This window comes from Podarcis tiliguerta (genome assembly GCF_965153285.1).
Source record: "Podarcis tiliguerta genome assembly, chromosome: 3".
In the NCBI taxonomy this organism is placed as follows: domain Eukaryota; kingdom Metazoa; phylum Chordata; class Lepidosauria; order Squamata; family Lacertidae; genus Podarcis; species Podarcis tiliguerta.
This window is the reverse complement of record NC_139536.1, coordinates 52,924,899-52,945,436: the sequence shown is the minus strand read 5'-3', so window position 1 is coordinate 52,945,436 and position 20,538 is coordinate 52,924,899. Positions and strand designations below refer to the sequence as shown.

Sequence of the window (20,538 nt, the reverse complement as noted above, 5' to 3'; positions counted from 1 at the left end):
TAATATTTCTAGTAAATAGTCCTTATGATAAGCTAGTGGAGTGTGGGAGTGGTTACTTCTGTGAAAGGAAAAACACCGGAGAGAAGATTGAACAAAATGATTTTCAAATAAAATAATCAAAAGCACACAAACCTTTTTAAATGTCCATTTTGTAATGGATACTTCAAATGCCAAAGAGAGACACCTTGAAATGGCATATATTGAGAGCCTTGTAGCTGACGGGAGTCTGTGTAGGGGAAAGACTGCGTTAATTCTATCCCTGGTTGGTATCACCTAGAGAGCAGAGGTTAATGTTTCAGAGGGAGAGGAAAGGCAGTTTGCATGCAACTGACATTGAGGAAAAGAGAGATGAATATTTTAATACCCAGAGTCGAGGCCAGAGTCGTGTGGGCCAGGCTCTTTCTGGGTGCCTTCGAGGAGGAACAGAGAACTGAAGACTGCTTGCCCCTCCCCGTTCCTTCTTTTAAAAACAAATCAGCCGGCTTCTCATTCTACATAGTTTGGTAATGCATTATTTCTGGAACGCAGCACTACTTCTGATCACTAATGTTTTTCTGGAACTTCTACATTTTGATTTTCGGATTAAATTATAGTACACATTAAATGTTTTATTCATTCTGTGAGTGCAGTTGTAGCAGCTGCTATTGGCATCAGTTGAAGGAAGAGTTGATACCTTGTCGGTGTACAGAGTGAAAGATGAGGCTCTTTTCTAAATATGTTTGTCTTTTTACCTCAGGCAGTGTGAGACAAGCCACTTCCTATGGGGGGAAAATAGCTTCACATTTTTAAAGCACAAAATCATGTTGAGCAAGAATATGTATCTACCGCACTGTTTCATGGTGACTCAAAACATTGGGCCTGCTAGCTCCTACAGGTTAATTTGGCTGGCAGTCTCAGACAGATGTCTCTCCAGCCCCTTCCATTTAAGATCCTTTTAACAGGGGAAGCTGGGAATTAAACTTGGTAGGTTAACACATGTGATACATGCACTGTTACGATGTACACACTGCCTTCATTGCTCGCATCGGTATGGGCACCTTGGTAATGGGCACATTTTCCCTTCCTTTTGTTGCCTTTATTGTGTGAATTTATAGAATCAATTGATTCCAGCCTCCTGTATAGTAATCCACCATCTTTCTCCCACAGCTCTGTTCAGTAAAAAGCGCAGCTAGTAACCTAGGATAGAGGGTAACCCGATAAAGAAGAAAACAGGGCCTTTTCCCTTCAATACTTGTGTAGGAGAGTTGATTACAACAGTTGCAGCTGGCATGGCATTTCACCTGGCTAACCTACTGTGACATCAGCACACAATGTCTCAGTTTTGGTCCCTGATACGTCCATGTAGGGCTGGGAAAAGCCCTTGTCTGAAATCCTGGAGAGCTTCTGCTAGGCTGTGCTGACAGTGGATCCAACATTGTAAGGCATCTTCCTACATTCCTGCCTGTGTTTTGAGAATACAGCATTCAGAATTATTTAAAAAGGTTTATCATTTAGTAGAAATTTTAAAAAGTTTGTAAGAGTTAGAAGCAGTGTTTGGACAACAGAGGTTCAATTTCTACACAAATACACACTCCTATTCTTTGTTTTTACAATAGTGAGTAATAAAGAACACCTGCCCATTTTGACTACATGCACACTATATATAGAGAGTGCTGTACAGTAATAGATTAATTCGCTTAGTAAGGGGTGAAATGCAGCTGTAGAAGAAAATAACTCTTGCTACTTAATTGTTTTCACTAATACCTGTAGCACTTCAGAAACATACAGAGTTCATTGGAGACCACATCTTGTTAATTCTCCCCAAATAGCACCAGAAATATACCAATATACCTGTGTGAGGCTTAGAACATAAAAAATATCGGAAATCTTTATACACTCTCTGAGGGCAAAAAAAGCCTCTGTTTGTATTATTTTAAATGGCTAAATTCCCTTCACCAGAAGCATATCAGTTGATGAGCCTCTCTCATCCTCTCATCGTAAATGAAAGACTAATCAGATGAATTCTTTACATTCCTATGGGCTGAAAAAGAGAGAATATTTGATTTGAAAGTCTGCAGAATTGCCACTTGGTGGTCTCTGTGAGCATTCTCTGAGCAACACTTTGACTGTGACATCGTTTTTCCTCAGTGGATGTTTCCTGTAGGCTACATGTCCTCTGGACAGCAGTTGAATGGGTTTTCACAAAACTCAAAAGCATTTTTTCTTTCGTCTCCTTTTTCTTTTATCAGCTTTGTCAAGGAATACAGTTTTATTTTTAAGTAAGTTCTTTGGGGAAAACAACAGTTAGAACAGAATTATTTTAACATGGTTCTTTTGCTTCTTCCCTTTTGTATATGTGGGCATGCACGTCTATGTGTATCTGTCCTACAGTCTCCCTTCACTCAGCATGAAATGGGGAAAGCTGAAGAACAGTGTGGAGATATATATTTATTTCACTGCTTCAGTTTTATTCAGTAAGAAATCCTCTGACTAAATAACTGGGTCTCTGAAATTTTAGAGCAACATGTTATTTTAAAAGGCCATCTAGTGCTTTCTCCCGCAGTTAGTCTGGAACAAATGTCCCTCAGACTGGGAATTATTTATTCAGTGTATCGAGGAGCTATCATGGAGCAGAATCTATTTACCCAAGTAATAAACTGTCCTAATCATTAAATAATTATATTGAAACTATTATTGTAAATTTAACTAAATATGCCTGATTTTTAAAACAATTTTACCCCATTACCTTTTTTCCTTTCTTACAGCAGACTTTTATATCATTGAAATGTTAGCATCCAACTTCTCTGGCTTAAATTTCTTAAGACACTGAATTCCAATTCATCTCACTGCTTTGAATGCCTCCTTTAGAAAGCAATCCCTGCCCTGAGACACACACACACACACACAGAGAGAGAGAGAGAGAGAGAGAGAGAGAGAGAGAGAGAGAGAGATTTGGGTGTGTGTGTCCCATTTTGGTGGAGATTACAATTTCACCCAGGTGAGGAGGTGGCATAGCATAACAGCCTCCATTTCTAAACTCAGGCAGGCTACCCTTCTGACAATAGAGACCGGCACAGGGAGAGGGGCCAGGGCCGGAAGGGGGCCAACAATTGATCGCAATCTACCAAAACCACGCAGGGATCAACCAGTAGATCGCAATCAACGTGTTGGACATCCCTGCTCTAGAGCAGTGGTTTCCAATTAGTTAAGTATTGTGGACCTCCAGTTTTTCAAAAGCCAACCCATAGACCCCTACTTTTTTGATATCTCTATTGTAGTTTTTGTTATGCGAATGGTCCTGCGGATCCCCTGTAGACTTGCTGGTGTCCACGGACCACCAGTTGGGAACCACCACTCTAGGGGATATTGTGGATGGGCTCTAGCAAGAAGAGGTCATATTGCACAAATGATTACATTCAGTTTCACTCAATAAGTTGTATCAGAGCCGTTGAAATCATGACTAACTTAAGTATTTATTTCAGCGGATATATTCTTATTAAATCATAAGGTGACCCTGCCGTATCAGGCCATTAGCCCATCTAGTTGTAGAATCATAGGGTTGGAAGGGACCCTGAGGATCATCTAGTCCAACCCACACCACCCCCTGCCAAATGCAGGAATATGCAGCTGTCCCCTATGGGGATCGAACCTGCAACCTTGGATATGAGCACACCTGGATTTGCTTCTGGAATCATCTCTCTCCTGAAGGTCACTTGCTTCTCGTACTCCTGCGATTCCCGGAAACTGGTATCATTGCTGTTGTGGTTCATAGCCATTGATAGCTTTGTCTTCCATTTTGTCTAATCCTCTTATAAAAATGCAAATCAGTTTGAGATGATTGACTTGCATACTACTGAATTAATTTTTTGGTACCCTTCCTGTTATGGTAACAATAGTGTTCTCATGATGGTTGTGCTTTACACTGCATGCTTATTGTGACTGTCAAAGAATTCTGTTTTGCCCTTGCTATGAAGTTTCCATGGAGTCAGCAGAAAATGCACTAAGTTTGCAGTCCTATGCACTCATACCTGGGAGAAAATGGAACTTCACTCAGTGGAATTTACCAGTCACAGGATTGGACTGTAAGAGCTTAAGTCCCTTGTGAAGTAAATTTAGGACATGATGCTTGCTGAGATGAAGCCCTCTTTCCTCTCACAGATTGGCCCTTGGAGCATGTGTATATTCACAGCACACCAGCCATTAGATAGCAAGCTAGGCAGGGCTTTGGTGAAAAGAGGAAGACTTGGATGAGTCAAAAGGAGGTATGGGCAGGCCTCCTTTTCAGTGCAATATATTGTAGAGCATGCATGCTGAGGGGTGGCTAGAGGAGGGTTGCCATTAGGTGTTCATTGAGCCCAATTCCTATCCTTTGTGTGTAGCTGCACCCATAAGGAATCCTTTTTGCTACTATTTTACAAGATTTAGAATAAAGCAAACTAGTTTTTGAAGTGTCAATAATGTATTTCATCATAAGTGGCAATCCAACACACTGTCAGTTTTCTGTGACAGTTTCTCAAATTTTGAAATAGTGCTTGTTATGATGTAATGCCTACAGTTAATATGACTAGGACCTGTTGACTTCAGTGCATTTAATGTTATTAAATATACCCATCTGTTAAGATGTTTCCGTTTTCTTGACTTTATTCCCATTTCTCATTAATAATGAATATGTTGATCATCTGATTGCAATTTATCTTCATATAGATAATAGAACTGAATAATGGAACTATATTATCTCTTGATGATGATAACTGAGTTTATCACATTAGTAATTAAGGCTGCTATCCTAAGTCCATTTACCTGGGAGTTTGTTCTGTTTAATTCACTAGGACTTACTTCTGAGCAGACATGGTTAGGATTGCATTGTAAGTAGGTAAAGGCCTTGGTTTCCGAAGGTTTTGGAAGTGAACGGACTTCCGAAACAGATTCCGTTCGACTTCCAAGGTATGACGGTACTATCTACAACAGTAGGTAAAAACCCACCATGTAACTTGCGTGAGAAATAAGAAAGAAAATTTTTATATCCTTATGCAAAGTAAATTGCCTGTAAATGGTAGCTTAAAATGTGTACCCTTCAGACCATATTTTTATTTGGGAGTTCTTCAAGTCTCAACTGTCTTGTGTCATGCCTGCCAAACCTAATGGGGCTAAGTTTAGAATGTCTCCTTAGACACAGAGGCTCCAGGCCTTCGCCCCCATTACTGACAAGAAAGGTGGGAGTGCAGGAGTCTTCAGCCTGAGGAGGTATCCTGACAGGCCCCATTAGCTGCTTAGGTAGTTAGACTGGAGCTAAGAGTGAGGACAAAGGCTTCCATTGCAACAAGTCAATATGACTTCTGCATTTGTCTTCCAGTGTGCACACTCTATTGAATGTTTGCATTTAAAGACATTTCCATTATTTTATTCAACACTATGTGCACCACACCTTCTTTTAACCCCTCGAGCATCTGCTTATGACACCAGAAGTGACAATACTATATCAGCATGGGCTATATAGTTCATTATTTATACAAGGAGAGAAATGTTGAATCAGATGATGAGAACACCACATATTGCTTTACCTAAGTAACATATGAAAGAATTGCTTCTGATTCAGGGAATCTTATATATGTATTTATTCAGTGATTGTGTGTGTGTGTGTGTGTGTGTGTGTGTGTGCCGTACATAGATATTCTCTCTCTCTCTCTCTCTCTCTCTCTCTCTCTGTTTCAAAGCAAATGGTTGGAAGCAAATGCATGCTTAAAAACCAATATAAAAATTGAAAGAGGCAAAAGTAATTCTTTACACATTTAACTGCAAAGTCTTTTCCTCATATTTAATTGGTAGTATTTAAATATTGACCATAGTGGATTGTTTTTCATTTAACCCCATAAGTTAACTTGCAGTGCTTTTATATATTTGTTCACTTTTACATTAAAAATTGTTTCAAAAATACTACCTTTTTTCCAGAGGCATGAGTATAGCACATGTCCCAGTTCCCTCTTTTGTTCCTAATACTTAGATTGTTACACACATCTTGTGAAAAATTGTTTAATTTTTATGGCTTGAGAAAGCAGACTATACTGACTGTAAATTCAAAACATCTGCACTGCGTTGTTGATGTGAATCGTTAAATCTGCAATTTTATGTGCACTTTGCTTTTTCCTAACAAATTAACACTTAAAATATTGAAGGGATATTTCATACCTCTGTTTTCTTCATCATATATTAATGACTTAGACTGCAGTTTGATACATACCTCCCTAAAATCATCAAATTGGAAGGACACCAAAGGTCATCTAGTCCAACTCACTGTAATGCAGGAATCATAGCTAAAGCATCCCTGCCAGATGGTCATCTAACCTCTGTTTAACAACCTCCAGTGATCGCTTATTAACCCAGTTCCCACCCCGAACTCAATTTTATCCCTTCCCCATCTTTACATCCTTCTCCTCCTCTGTATTTAACCAGCAGTAAAAGTACCTTTATAGGCAGTTGGACTTCTTCCTCTTGTATCAGATTTTTTTAGTTCATTCTAGATCTTCATCTCAAACCTATATTGTGTTCAGTCTCTGATTCACTTATACTTTAATGTCAAAATAATAGTATTTCTGGTTATATGTGTCTTAGTGTTTGTAATTTAATTCAAATTTTACATTAGTTGCTTTTAAATTTTATTGGCAAAAACAATTTTTGTTTATTCTGGAACTCAGAATCTGAAATAATCTTACTATTCTTTCAGCCATGTGTTTTAAATAATGCACTTTTTACTTTGTTAAAAGTGAGCATGTTAAGACATGGTTTCTAGTATTGAGCATGCATTGGTGGGAGTAAGGTCTAAAGGAAATGATGGATTTGTAATGCTGTTCCAAACGCTACCCACCAAATTCAGGATATGGAGGTCTTTTTCCTACCTCATTTGCGGAGGTGTCTGGTGCTTATCTTCATAAAGTTATGATGAGGTGGCCAAGGCATGCACAGGTTCTTTTTAAAATTCCTGTGCCACTCTCTGGGCAATATGCAGCTTCCCTGACTTCTTGGGAAGCATGCGGGAGCATGTTACATTACAATGTCCTCCTATGGGACTTCCAGAAAGTATGTGAAGCTGGTAAGGTTATAGCAACTGAGAGAGGTGCACTGGGAATACTCTGGGATCCAGTAGATACTTTCATGAGTACAAAGGAAGGGGTTTTCACCTATTGCCCCTTTTATTTTCTGTCTCCTTTATCCCCTACCTCCACAGTGGGCTGGGGGACCCTTTGGAACAGTGAGGGAAACATTGCAGGGAGCTGCTAGAGAAAGGGGGAATTTGCAAAAGCCGGCCCATCCCACTGCCCATTCTGCTCCTGGAATGTGCCACTGAATCCAAGAGCCTTCTGCCAGCTGAGGGACACAATTGGATTAACATAACCAAATCTCAGGAAGAGTTAAAGAAGTGTCCCATATCTAAACATGTCGGCATTGCAAAGACTCTTCATAGCATCCTATGTCTTGTACTAATTGTGTCAGACCTTGGCAAATAACTTGGACAGAGGACTACCTGAAAGACTCAAGCACATCTGTTATTGTTCATGCCAGTAGAAGTAGAATTATACCACAGTAACATGCATCCAAAATGTCAGCTACTGGTCCTAGTCTTCGTCAGAGTAGCTGAAAAAAGATTGGTTTGTTTTTATTTGGAATGTGTTGGTTAGAAATATACCCTTTAAATATTCTAGTGTTCCTCTCTCTCTAAGTGTAAATAAAATCATTTGGCACAGCAGAATGTGTAGTCTATCACAGTAGGTGTAGTATGTATTATCCAACTTTTTTCAGACAACATGTTTTATAGCTTTTGTCTTTTTGTAAGTGTCTTTGCATTCTCAGTGAAGAAAAATGTCAAAGAATTAACCTCAAAGCAGTGGGTAGAAAGATCTGTGTAGATAGAGTAGAAACATAATTTTGACGATAACTGCTTGCAGAAATCAACAGCAAGGACTCATTACATTTCACAAAGTAAGTTTATATTCTGTATTTTATATGTTTGGGACCAATAATAGAATTTGCTCTGTGGGGTTCCACAAGGTTCCACTCTTTCCCTGATGCGGTTTAGCATCTCTATGGAAATGTTGGGAGAAGTAATCCAGGGAACTGACTGCAGTATCCTCCGTCTGAATCAGGAGGGACTGGTGACTTGAAGCAGTAATGGGTCAATAAACTTGAGACTGAATCCTGACAAGATATAGGTACTGATAGTGGGCAGTTGCAGGATTTGGGAATTGGGTAGGAGGTCTGTTCTGGAAGAAATTACATTCCCCCAGAAGGAGCATTCTGGGATGTTCCTTGAGCCAACCAACCAGACAGACCAAAACAAAAACCAAACAATACCTCACATAGATACATTAAAACCAAGAGAAAAAGAAAGTTTTAGTTTTCATTGTGGTAATTCTTCTAATACTGTACTTATAGGTGTCAGAATGCGATTCTGACTTGTTTTCTCCATCAAAAATCTTGCACTCTCTTAGACAGGATATTACTGGACAGTGTTTAATTTGTGATTTTGCAGATATATTTGGTTTGGGGTTTGTTATTGTTGTTTGGTTTGGGGTTTGTTGTTGTTGTTGTGTTTTTGTGGCCAAGCATGTTTTAATTAATTAAAGTGTGTATACAGTGGTACCTCGGGTTAAGCACTTAATTCGTTCCAGAGGTCCGTTCTTAACCTGAAACCATTATTAACCTGAAGACCACTTAGCTATTGGGGTCTCCCGCTGCTGCCACACCGCCGGAGCATGATTTCTGTTCTCATCCTGAAGCAAAGTTCTTAACCCGAGGTACTATTTCTGGGTTAGCGGAGTCTGTAACCTGAAGTGTATGTAACCTGAAGTGTATGTAATCCAATGTACCACTGTACACCTGTTTATAATGAGTGTTATGCTAACATTTCACTGCAGTGTACAGCAGTATAATAAAACAGCACTCAGATTTATTAAAACAGTAACATTCAGTAAAATGTATTGCTTATTATGTGGGTATCTGAGGGCAGTATACAACAGTCTAATAAATTACAATTCAAATAAAATTAAAATACACACACACACACACACACACACCCGGCCCTGGGACTCCTCATAAGGAAGCTGTGCCTGGAGGAAGAACTGTGAGGGGAGAGACTTCGTCAACCACCTGCGTTGCTCCACCCTCTAGTCTCTGCTTCTCAGTTTGTATTGTATTATTTTATGTACTGTGGCTTGCTGTTGTTTTATTGATTATAGTTTAGAAATTATTTATTGTAACTGTTGAGTGGATTTGTGTTTAACTTTTATATGTTGATATTTTATACTTTTCTAATAATTGTTGAATGTTACTTTTTGATGTAGGGACGCGGGTGGCGCTGTGGGTTAAACCTAGGACTTGCTGATCAGAAGGTTGGCAGTTCGAATCCCCGTGATGGGGTGCGCTCCCGTTGCTTGGTCCCTGCTCCTGCCAACCTAGCAGTTCAAAAGCACGTCAAAGTGCAAGTAGATAAATAGGTACCGCTCCGGCGGGAAGGTAAACGGCGTTTCCGTGTGCTGCTCTGGTTCGCCACATGACCCGGAAGCTGTACGCCGGCTCCCTCGGCCAATAAAGCGAGATGAGCGCCGCAACCCCAGAGTCAGTCACGACTGGGCCTAATGGTCAGGGGTCCCTTTACCTTACTTTTTGATGTAGGTTGCTTATTTTAAAGTTTTGTTTTATTATCACATTTTTGTATTGCATTAGATTGTTATAAGATGTACATTTTTTGTTTCTTCAGCTTGTAAACCGCCTTGAGTACTGTAAGATAGAAAGACTGTATACAAATAAAAAAACGATGATGATGATGAAATGCAGCAAATCTAAACTATTGGGCAGACAGTACAAAGATTCTTAGAGTCCCATAATGGCTGGTCAAGCAAAAGGCATGATCAACAAAAAAGTTTTCAACATGCACTGTAATTGCATTAATGCTTTTGGTTGAAAGTGTATTTGACAGCAGCTGGCTGATTAGCAGCTGTTTGCCCCGTCACAAGCTTGACTATCTAAAATCTAGAGAAATGGAGTAGAGCTATCTCTTCAGAGAGTATGTTTCCTATTGCCTGTCTAATACTGTCTCTGGAAAACCTTGCATCCCAAATGCTTCCAGGGCATCTGAGACACTCTGCAATCTGAAAATACGCCTTTCTGCTAAATTTCACAGGTTCCCACATATATTATGCAACTCTGAGCTTCTCCTACTTTCTAGTTTATAAATGTTTCTCTCTTTTTCTACTCTGCTTTTTGTGTGCGTGCGTCAGTTTGCCAGGAAATGTCATACAATAGGAAATATGGAATACAAGAAGAGCCGCTGCTAGGAAAATGGGGGGGGGGGGATATTGGTTATTCAGTACCTTCTAACCTTTAAATTCCACATTTTTTCACCTTCCATATCATTTTTTATACGTTGGTTCTTGTTACAGGAGTGAACAAGCTTAACAGTAAAAGACACACGCATGCAGACAATGCCAACATGCATTAAAATATGTGTTCCACTAGTGTGTTTTTTGCTGGCTGTCTTTAAAAAGGGGGTGGGGCTAGGAAACAGAAGGATAGCACAAGGGCTTTGCTTACTGTTTCATGAGGCTTTTAGAATGGATTCCCATCTGTTAGGCCTGTGCGCTGATAAAGCTTGCAACAGCTGGCCTGGCTCTCTGCTAATCCAACCATTCCATCTACAGATCAGAAGGTGGCCTGTTTCTTCTCAGAGGCCCCTGGACCTTAGAGACTAGCCTGAGCCCCTCAGTGTTCCCAATGGATCTACAAACAAGTATAATTATATGACACAAGTGCTAGTAACTTGAGCATGTTGAGGATGACAATTGTATAGTATGGAACGTTGATTCAGTAACCTCATCCTGGAAGCAATGTCCCCCTCCCCCCTTTAAACAGGATACTAGCTATAGCTAAAATATACATCTAATGTCTGACATCGAAATGGGGAAACAAACTGGCTTGGAAGCATTTGTATGACATCTGCATGCTTATGTATTTTGTGTCACATATTTGTTTCCATTGTTCCTCCTAACAACTCTCTCTTCAAATCGGGTATTTTGGAAAAGTTCCCATTACTTCACTGGAAGTTAAAATATTGCATCCTAGAAGCCCTTAAATTGATTACTTTAATGTATACATGGGGCTGCCTTCGAAAAGCCTTCAAAATTTCAACTAGTTCAAAACATTACATTCACTATTGTCAGGGGCTTTTTAAGGATCTTTTGTGGCCAGAGTTTGTTCCTGAAATGGTCTACGATCAGGATATCTGAACAGGAAACTTCCACCATATGAATCTGCTATTCAGAGTTGTCGTCTGATATCTAGTGCTTTATTCTGATTGTTTTGATGTTTTTATTAATTGTTGTTTAGCACTCTTAAGTGTCTTTTATGAAAGGCAATATACAAATATTTTAGATTAGTTTTATGAGATTTTTTTTAATTAGGGAAACTGTAAAATAATCATTTCACTTGTTCTTAAGTGAAGATATTTAGTTCTTGTAAACCAGTATTTTTAACTTCACACTCCCTCTGCAGCCTCTGAATGCTTTTTGCAAATACAGGTATACAGAACACGTTGTCCCGAGTACCTCTTGTTTCTGTCACTAGCAAATCAAAAATAGATTCTCATGTTTTATATTAATTGATAAAGAACTGTGTTCATATAGTTTAATTTTCAAAACCTAGAACTATGAAAGTAAAAAATAAAGAGCTAGGCAGGCGTGTAAATAAATGTGTGATAATCATTGCAACATGTAACTTTGCATCATATTTTAGTGCTGATCTGCTGCCGTTCTTTACTTACCCTTCAAGAGTATGTTTTTCAAAACAAAGATTGGTTTTCCTTTCTGAAATGTTAGAATGGCTAAAATGAAGTTCAGTGCAGTGTTGCTTAAAATAGAGATAAAAGGGGTTATGCAGCGTATCATTGTCATGTAAAGTTATAGTTCTACTGGGAGATGTTTTCTGTAAGTCTTGGTCCTAAGAAGGATTGTTTTATTTTATTTTTTACAAAGTGAATTAGTAAAATGTATTTAGTTTGTGGAAGGATCTATTTAATCACCAGCTTTGATCGCATTACATGAAAGTAACTTCATATTTCATATAGTTTTATAATTAAGGTGTATAACAGCTGCAAATATTGAGCACTGTTTACAATTTACAACATTTCAAATGTTAAAATAGTATATTTATTTACCTGGTTCCTTGTACTCATAGAGTATGTCCAACAGCGCTCATACAAATTGCTATCAGCACAAGTCTCCCTGTGCCCATTCTGTCATTCCCTCCTTCTCAAGTCCTTCTGTCTTTGAAGATGAGATTGGAAAAGAACCAGCAAATTTGGCAGTGTATTTTGGTGGGCTGCCATGTCAAGAATTTTGAATTTCATGCACTCAGCAGGGTACAGTGCACTCTATGACATATAATCCCAGAATATGTTAACTTTGAGCAAAATGTACTGTTTAACATATGCATGCTTTTTACATTTAGTAAACCCTTTCTTTCACTTCCTCTGACATTATTTCAGTTCAAGATTTCCCCCACCTCCTGGCCCCGTGATGCCTCAAACAGGATAGATGTGTATGCTAAACCCAGTTCAGATTGAATGGAATCAAAAATTTCATTTATTGGCAACTATTTTCTCATCTGACAGAGGTCAGAGATGACAGAAGTTTATACAGAGGTAGCCTCAATGCCAATGAAAATAGGTTCCTTACACACTGCAGTTTCTGATATTTTCTAGTCATTTTTTTAACTACTACTATGTAAAAAGTGTCCTATTTTCAGGATGCCAACCAATTGCTTTCCTAGGCTGCCTTGCCACTTAGCCCCTAAAAGTATTTTAAAACAAACATGTGTTTAATGACTATGAAAATAGTAAAACCACAATAAAGGAGCTAAGTCTTTGGCTCAAACAAGTGCACAAGGTGATCTGCTTAAAAAAAAAAAAATTAGCCACCTGGGTGCCAGGTCTTCTGACATATTCAAAATCTGTTTTAAGGAAACACTGGGATTGCTGTTCCCCCTTGCCATCAGTTGTGACTGGGGGTGACTGATAAGCCTAAGCCACTGGAAGGCATTCCTGTTTGGGGATTGCTCTTCCATGGTCTGCAATTTTGCTTCTAGAATGATTGTGAATCGGTGGCAATAGAACAGGGCAAGATCTGAGCAAAAGCTTCTGCAGACCAAACATATGTAAAAACAAGGAAGAAAATGGGCACATTTTCCATGATCGAGATGAAGACTCCTCTAAACTGAGTTTCAAGACCATGCATAAAACTCGATTGCCTGGTCTGATGGTGTAAAATAATATATTCATGCTGACTTGTAGCTTCAGTGAAAGGGCTATTTACATCCCTTCACGGTCTACCATGGCTATTTGTATGCTGTGTTCTTGCTGAGGAACTGCAGCATGCAGTCCTGTAGATACAGCAAAACATTTGACTGGAACTCATAGAGGAGAGAGCTATCAATGGCTACTAGCCACAATGGCTGTGCTTTACCTCCACAGTTCAAGGCAGCTATGCTCCCAAATGCTCCCGAATACAGTCGTACCTTGGTTTTTGAACAGCTTAGTTCCCGAACGTTTTGGGTCCTGAACGCTGCAAACCCGGAAGTGACTGTTCCGGTTTGTGAACTATTTTTGGATGCCGAACGTCCGACAGGGCTTTCATGGCTTCTGATTGGCTGCAGGAGCTTCCAAGGGAGGGGCTAATTGTGATGGTGCTAGGAGAGGCTCTTTGTTTGTTTGCTTGTTTGTTTGCTTGTTTTCCTCCTCCTTGGCCCCAGAAGCTATTTGTCCTGCAAGGGGAAAACATACAGAGGTACCCACTAATTCATCCTTGGAAATGATGCAGAATAATTTGTTGCTAACTAGATTTAGGTATGCTGTTCCTATGAGGAAATCACTTCATTGGGAATCCTAGGTTTTTTTCATAATATCAGTTTTCACCTTGATACGCATTTGAAGTTAATGATACCTCCCTCTCTTTCTAGTTTTATTATAAAACTGAAACTATTAAAGATTAACCACATATCTTAGTATTATGTTATTGTATTAATAGAAAATGTGGAAGAGTATTATCTTCTGTGATTTGAAAATGTGTACTAAGTCCACCAGTGCCAGCCTGGTATCCCTTGTGTTCCTGCAAATGTTGCTTAAATATTGTTTAAAAATCTTATATCTCGTTAACTCGTTATACAGTATTGCTGTAGCCCAAGTTTTTAAACAGCATTAAACCTAACTGAAGGTTTTGTTTTGTGTGCCAATATACTTCAGTACATCTTTCACTGACAGCTAAAATGTAATTAATAACTTCTTAAATGCCATATTCCCATCCCAGCCGCTTCCAGTTCTGTTTGCTTAAAACTGTCTGGCCATGTTCTCAGCCTTTGTTCATGCTCCCTTAAGTGAGAATGTCATGCTTCCTTTTTAACTGAACTTGTGGAACTGGTCAAACTAGATTGACATAGATGTGTAAGATTACATTTGCTATTCCTTTAGCTTTGTAGACAAAATGCAGCCCTAATGATGCCTCTGTCTGGTTCAGGGTACATTAAAGCATGCGCTTTCCTGTAGGATAAATGATGTGGAAATCTAATTCACCTTGATGCGTCCTTTCTGTCTATTTCTTACATCCCTGTGCTGTGTCCCCCCCCCCTTTCCTCCTCCCTCCTTTGAAAGTTGTAGAGAAAAGTTCAAAGCAACAAAGTTCTCTCTTCAGGCATGTGGAGTGAATAAGGAATGATATGATAGGGAATGAGGGGAAAACATACTCTGGCAGTCGGCTGCACTCAGAATGTTGAGTTGTTCATCAAACAGCTGTGGGTAGTGAATGGCTCAGTTTTGAGTGGACTAAAGGAGCAAATAGACATCGTGTTTATATTTCGAAGGGTATCCTAAACCTAGCCTTCTTTTTCAAGTTTTTTGGGATTATATAAGCTTTTTGTTGTCGTTAATGGTGCTTTCCTAGCTTTCCTTAAGAGAGTGAAGGTCAGTGTTATATCCAGGCTGTTCTCTTTAGGTAATAAAAATTTAAGAGATTTTAAAAGTAGAACACATTGCCTACATAGAGTAATCAGTGAGGCACAATCTTCTAATTTGTGTGTCTTAGTTCCACATATATTTTAGTGTGCTTTATATCAGTATTTGAATAACCATAAGGGGCAGGGTGGGTTGGAAATTTTAAAATCTCAGTGAACAAATAAGTCATGGAATAAATAACTTACACCATTAAAAAAAATATGAATAGATACAGATTTAGCATTGCCCACTCCATCATCTCAGTTGGAACTCCTTCGTTTCACCTGGTTATTAAACATTTTACTTGTTTTTTGTTTCCTCTCTAGCTTTCCCTATTGCTTTTTTGTGGGCAGAGACTGTATTGTTTTAAAATATTTTTTCAGCTCCTAGATAATTTAAATAAATAAATGAGTTTCAATGGGCAAAGAGGTGCAGTGAATCTCCATACAAGCGAGATGAGAGGAGTGCCACATCCTGTATTCAGCTGCCTAAGACCATGTAGTGTGTAGTAACTCCCCTTTCTCTACATGGTTCCTCATCAGAGGAGGCTAGACTATCTCAGGAGGAATATAGTAAATGGCAGATGAAAAACTATGAGATATATGCAATGTCCCACACCTGGAGTTCCATATGTGCAGCTGGACTTCCCTTTCTTCTGCTCTCCCCATGTGCCCCAAAATATGCTCTCTGCCTTCCCGAACAAATTTTGAGGGTGCATAGGGGGCTGCAGGGAGATGAGCAGGAAGGGGATGTTTTGTTATGCAGGTAGTTGTTGCTGTTTTTTAAAAGGTTTGTAAAAGATTTAGATTTGTAATCCTAAACACGTAACTCACGAGTAAAGTCTATAGAATGCGTAACTTACTTTTAAGTAACCTGCTTTAGACGTGAATTGCAAATGTGGATTTTCCATCTACAGTGGGTGAAGGGGTTATGAATTGGGCATCCCAGACTGTAAGTCTGGAGCTGAGAACCCAAATGACTGTACTTTGAATCTTCTGTGCCATTTTCCCCACCTTAATCCAAGCTAAGGTGTTGGATCTACATTCATGGTGATTCCCCTGGGCACCACTAAATTTACTTTCAGGTAATTTTTTACTTAGGTAAAGAAGTGGATGGGTGTATTAAGTCAGTACTGTACTAACATTTCTCCACTCATTTTTATTTAAACATTTCAATTTATTTTAACTAATTTCTGTTGAAATCCTAAAAATCACCAAGGGAACCAAATTAATACCGTTAACCAGAATATCTGTAAAATGAAAAGGAGATGAATTTAGCTTGAAGGTTTAAACATCCCTTTTATTAACATCCATATTACATGTAGCAATGTGGGAAATGTGAACAATTTGGGAAACGTGAACAATTTTGACTGCATACTTTCACATGGAGAGACAGTCTTTTCCCTTTTGCCAATCCATTTTACCATTGAAGCATCTGACTTAAAGGAGGTTAGCTGAATGTCTCAGTGTGGTGACTTTAAACGGTCTTTGTATGAGTACTTTGAACAGTGCTAATAACAATGGTTTCTGGCAATTGCAAAATGGGATCTGACCAATTTTAGTAAAATAGTGGCACTGGACCCACAGAGCTTATTTTTGAAATAGTGTTTCAGTTTGAACTGAGTTAAAGCGATCATTTTAAAGAAACAGTTTTTCACCTCACTGTAAATGATAGACAGCTACTAGACGAGGTAATGATCTGTCTTCATGTTTGATGCCTCCTTTTATCAGTCCAAGGTTTTTCACTGAGTCAGATCTATTGATTAGCATTAGTCTACTTTCCAGGAAACTCGTTTTGCATTGAATGTCACACCCTAAGTATACTAAATATATGCCAAGAGAGTGCTTGAACTCTGTTGAACGCTGCCTGGTAAATTATATGTTTGCAGAGTGTTTTTAGTAAGTGTAATAGGTATGAGCCCCTCAAGTGTTAACTGAGGTCATCTTTCCCTTGTAGCAGTGTGGAGAATATGATGGATCAAATAGAAGATAGGCACTGTACATTTACCAGTATTTTCTAGGATGCAGGTAATGGCGTGCATGTGATATATCTAGTGGCACATAGTAATAACTTGTGGAAGAAATATAATTTCTACTCCAAATCAGCCAACGTAATTTACTTAGAACATTGAAATGAGGGTGAAAAATAAAGAAAGCTTGCTTCATTTGTCACAAATCAAGTATGTCAGTTCAGAAACCCTGGAAAGTTGGGTGTTCTCTGGGTGTATTTTTACAAACCTCTCTTTGTTTTGAGGCAGTGTTTGATGGGGTTCAGGTGCTACTCTTTAAATAAACTTGGGTCACTTCTAAAGCAGAAGGTGAAGTACAATGCTTCTGAGTAATTATGTTAATTATACTGATGGGGGCTAGATAGGAATTAATTGAGACCTTGGGGAGATGAGAGGAAGACTGGACTTATATTCTATGACTGTGGTTGCCCATTGGTTGAGGGTTTTTAAATTTATAATAAAGGCATTTTAAAAAATAACTTGAATGGTGGGAGAATTGACTTATCCCCAAAAGTGCACTTGTTAAGGAATCTTGAATTAAATCAAAACTCTTTTATTATATTCTTTTGTTTAGATGATAATGTGCATATTTGATTCAAAATATGTCCTTGTGCTCATTTTGCTGAGGGGCCCCTGGACTCTGCCTAAAAGTCCTGCTCTGTTGGCATCATTGATTAGGAACACAATCAATATATATCATTAATGCCATTCACTGTGCATTTTTCCACGGAATTCTATCCATTTCAATAAGAATGGCATCGGAGTGCTTCCTCCTTATATTGTTAGTCCCTTGGTTTTCATTAGATATAGTCTGGAGACTTTGGCATTTAATCATGACTTTTGCATTGTTGGTCTCTTTCTCTTTATTCGTCACTCCCACTTAAGGGCTCAGAATGGAATTTTGAATCAGATGAAGAAAACAATCACTATTCCTAAAAATTCTAATTCTATTTAAGTCAAACAATCACCTACTTTCCCATTTTCCCATAACCAGTGTACTGGTTACATCCTTCTTTGTACTATGATTTCATAGAATCATAGAATTGGAAGGGTCACCTAGTCCAACTCGCTGCAATGCAGGAATTTCTGCTAAAGCCTCCATGACATATGGCCATCCAACCTCTGCTTAAAAACATTCAGTGAGGAGAGTCCACCAACTTCTGAGGGTGTCCATTCCACTGTTTAACAGCTCTTACAAACAAAAAGTTATTCCTGATGTCTCCTTTATTGTAACTTGAATCCATTGGTTTGGGTCCTAACCTCTGGAGCAGGAGCAGGCGAAGACAAGCTTGTGGTCTACTAGGACCCCTGGACCCTTTTCACATGTACTACTGGTACGCCAGTTGTCTCCCATCTTATATTTTTGCAGCTGGTTATTCTTACCTAAGTGTAGAACCTTACATTCATTTTGTTAGTTTTGGCCCAGGTCTCCAATCTGTTTTGGTCATCTTGACTCCAGATTCTGTCTTCTGTGGTATTAGCTACCCATTCCCATTTGGCGTCATCTGCATATTTGATGAGCTTCCTCTCATCAACTGAGGGCTTCTAGAGTGGTTTTACTGTGCAAACTAACCTCCAAACAGAAGAACCATAGAGTGGGGACAGATAATTATATTGTATTTTGAATGTTATCTCATTCTAAGGAGAGAGGGAGTTTTTGTATTATCTACAGTTTATATACATTTATATCATAAAGGTGTTGTGCAATTTTAACTATAATTTCCGCTATGGTAGATGGCATTTTTCCACATGCTACTGATTAGAAATACTCCAAATACTCTCATGCGTGCTGACTGCTTTTCTTTGCTCATATCAGTGCTATATAATATAATCAGATGCTGACTTCTTCTCAGGTGAGTGTACCAGTTTGATTATGTATGCTAAATGAAGGACAAGAAGAGGGATAGTGTTTCTTCTGCTCTCTTATCTGAAAACCCTGGCATTAACTTGGTAGAATAAAAACGATATCATGTAGGAGGCTCCTGGAGCGATTTTACTGTGTAAGCACTAGCCTCCAAACAGAAGAACTGGAGAAGGGGAAAAGGGAATACAAAGCAGAAATGTAAAACCCACAGAAATAGGAAGAGATTTCACAAATTCCATTCCTGCTTTCTTTTTAAAAAGCCATTTATATATCCTGCACTTAACAAATGTGGAAATTTCTACTTTGTTATCTTACCTGTCAGTTGAAATTTCACTAAATACTTGCAGTAGGGTTGTGTCGGCATAAAACTCCCTGAATGTCTTTAAGGTACTGCACTGAAAAATTCACCCTTTGCCATGCCACTTCTCTACCAATCCTGATCTTCACAAGAGCTTTCTGGCAATGGTGCAGGTGCCATGATAGCACAAGGACAGCCCTGCTCTATGAAACCCAAGACCCAGCTAGTCCTGCAGTGTGATCTTAACAGTGGCCAACCAAATGCCTACAGGAAGCACACAATCAGGACACGAGTGCAGTAACAGTTTCCCACTCATGTTCCCTAGCAACTGATACTCAGAAGCCATTATTGCTAGTAGCTATTGATAGCCTTATCTTCCATGAATCTGCCTAACCCATTTTTAAAGCCATCTAGGTTGGCAGCTATCACTTGGGCACCAGGTGCCTGGCTCTCAGTATAGTTATAGAACAACAATTTATGGTGCTCTGTGGCCAATCCTAATGCTTACTTGTCTGTACAGAAGCTCAAAAGATCAGTCCATTAGATAATCTGTAAAAATGTCTTAAACCTTAAAAATATACATAAGATAATACTATTTTACTTGCTAAACTAATTATAACATTGTATTCTTTCTTGTTATGCCTCATGCATTATTGTTGCAAACGAGTGCTTCATCTAGTTTACACAGAACAAAGTCTTAATATTAAATATAATGAGTAATAGTTCTCATTAACTGTGATATAAAACATTACGTTCTCAGATCTCTGGTCCACATAGTCTTCTGTTCTTTCTTCAAAATAAAGATGAACACATCTAACCAATGAAGGTTTTTACTCCTTGGTAGAGAGGTCCACAACAATAGAGAGGTCGGTAGAGAGGTCCACACAATAACCTTATAAATTGTCACTTGTCAACAGAATGATTGAGTACATGTAACTATAGTCCAGATGCGCTAACAAGGATTTCAGCCACATCAAATAATGTGCTTTTTTGCATATTCATATATGGGCCTCCAAATGTGTATATATATTTTGTTTTTGTGTACATGTTCTTGAGTGTTTTCCAGTGTAAATACCTAAATTGTCATGTGGAATAGAACTAATTTTCTAGCGAATAGTGCAGCGCTCCCAGGATTCAGAGACATAAGAAGTGGAGGGAAGTTGTATCTTTTACAGTGGTACCTCTGGTTGCGAACGGGTTCGGTTCCGGAGGCCCATTCGCAACATGAAAAGCCTGTAACCTTAAGCACCATATCTGCGCAGGTGCGCAGCATGATTTGGGGCTTGTGCGCATGCACGAAGCACGATTTAGCATTACTGCACATGCGTGAGCAGTGAAACCCAGAAGTAACCCTTTCCGAC

General features: G+C 38.9%; 1 protein-coding gene across 18 annotated transcripts in view; it reads left to right on the top strand.

The window, feature by feature from the left end:
- The window catches only part of ARID1B (AT-rich interaction domain 1B), a 345,246-nt gene that overhangs the window by 126,451 nt on the left and 198,257 nt on the right, over positions 1-20,538 (top strand). The gene's annotated exons all lie outside the window — the stretch shown is intronic.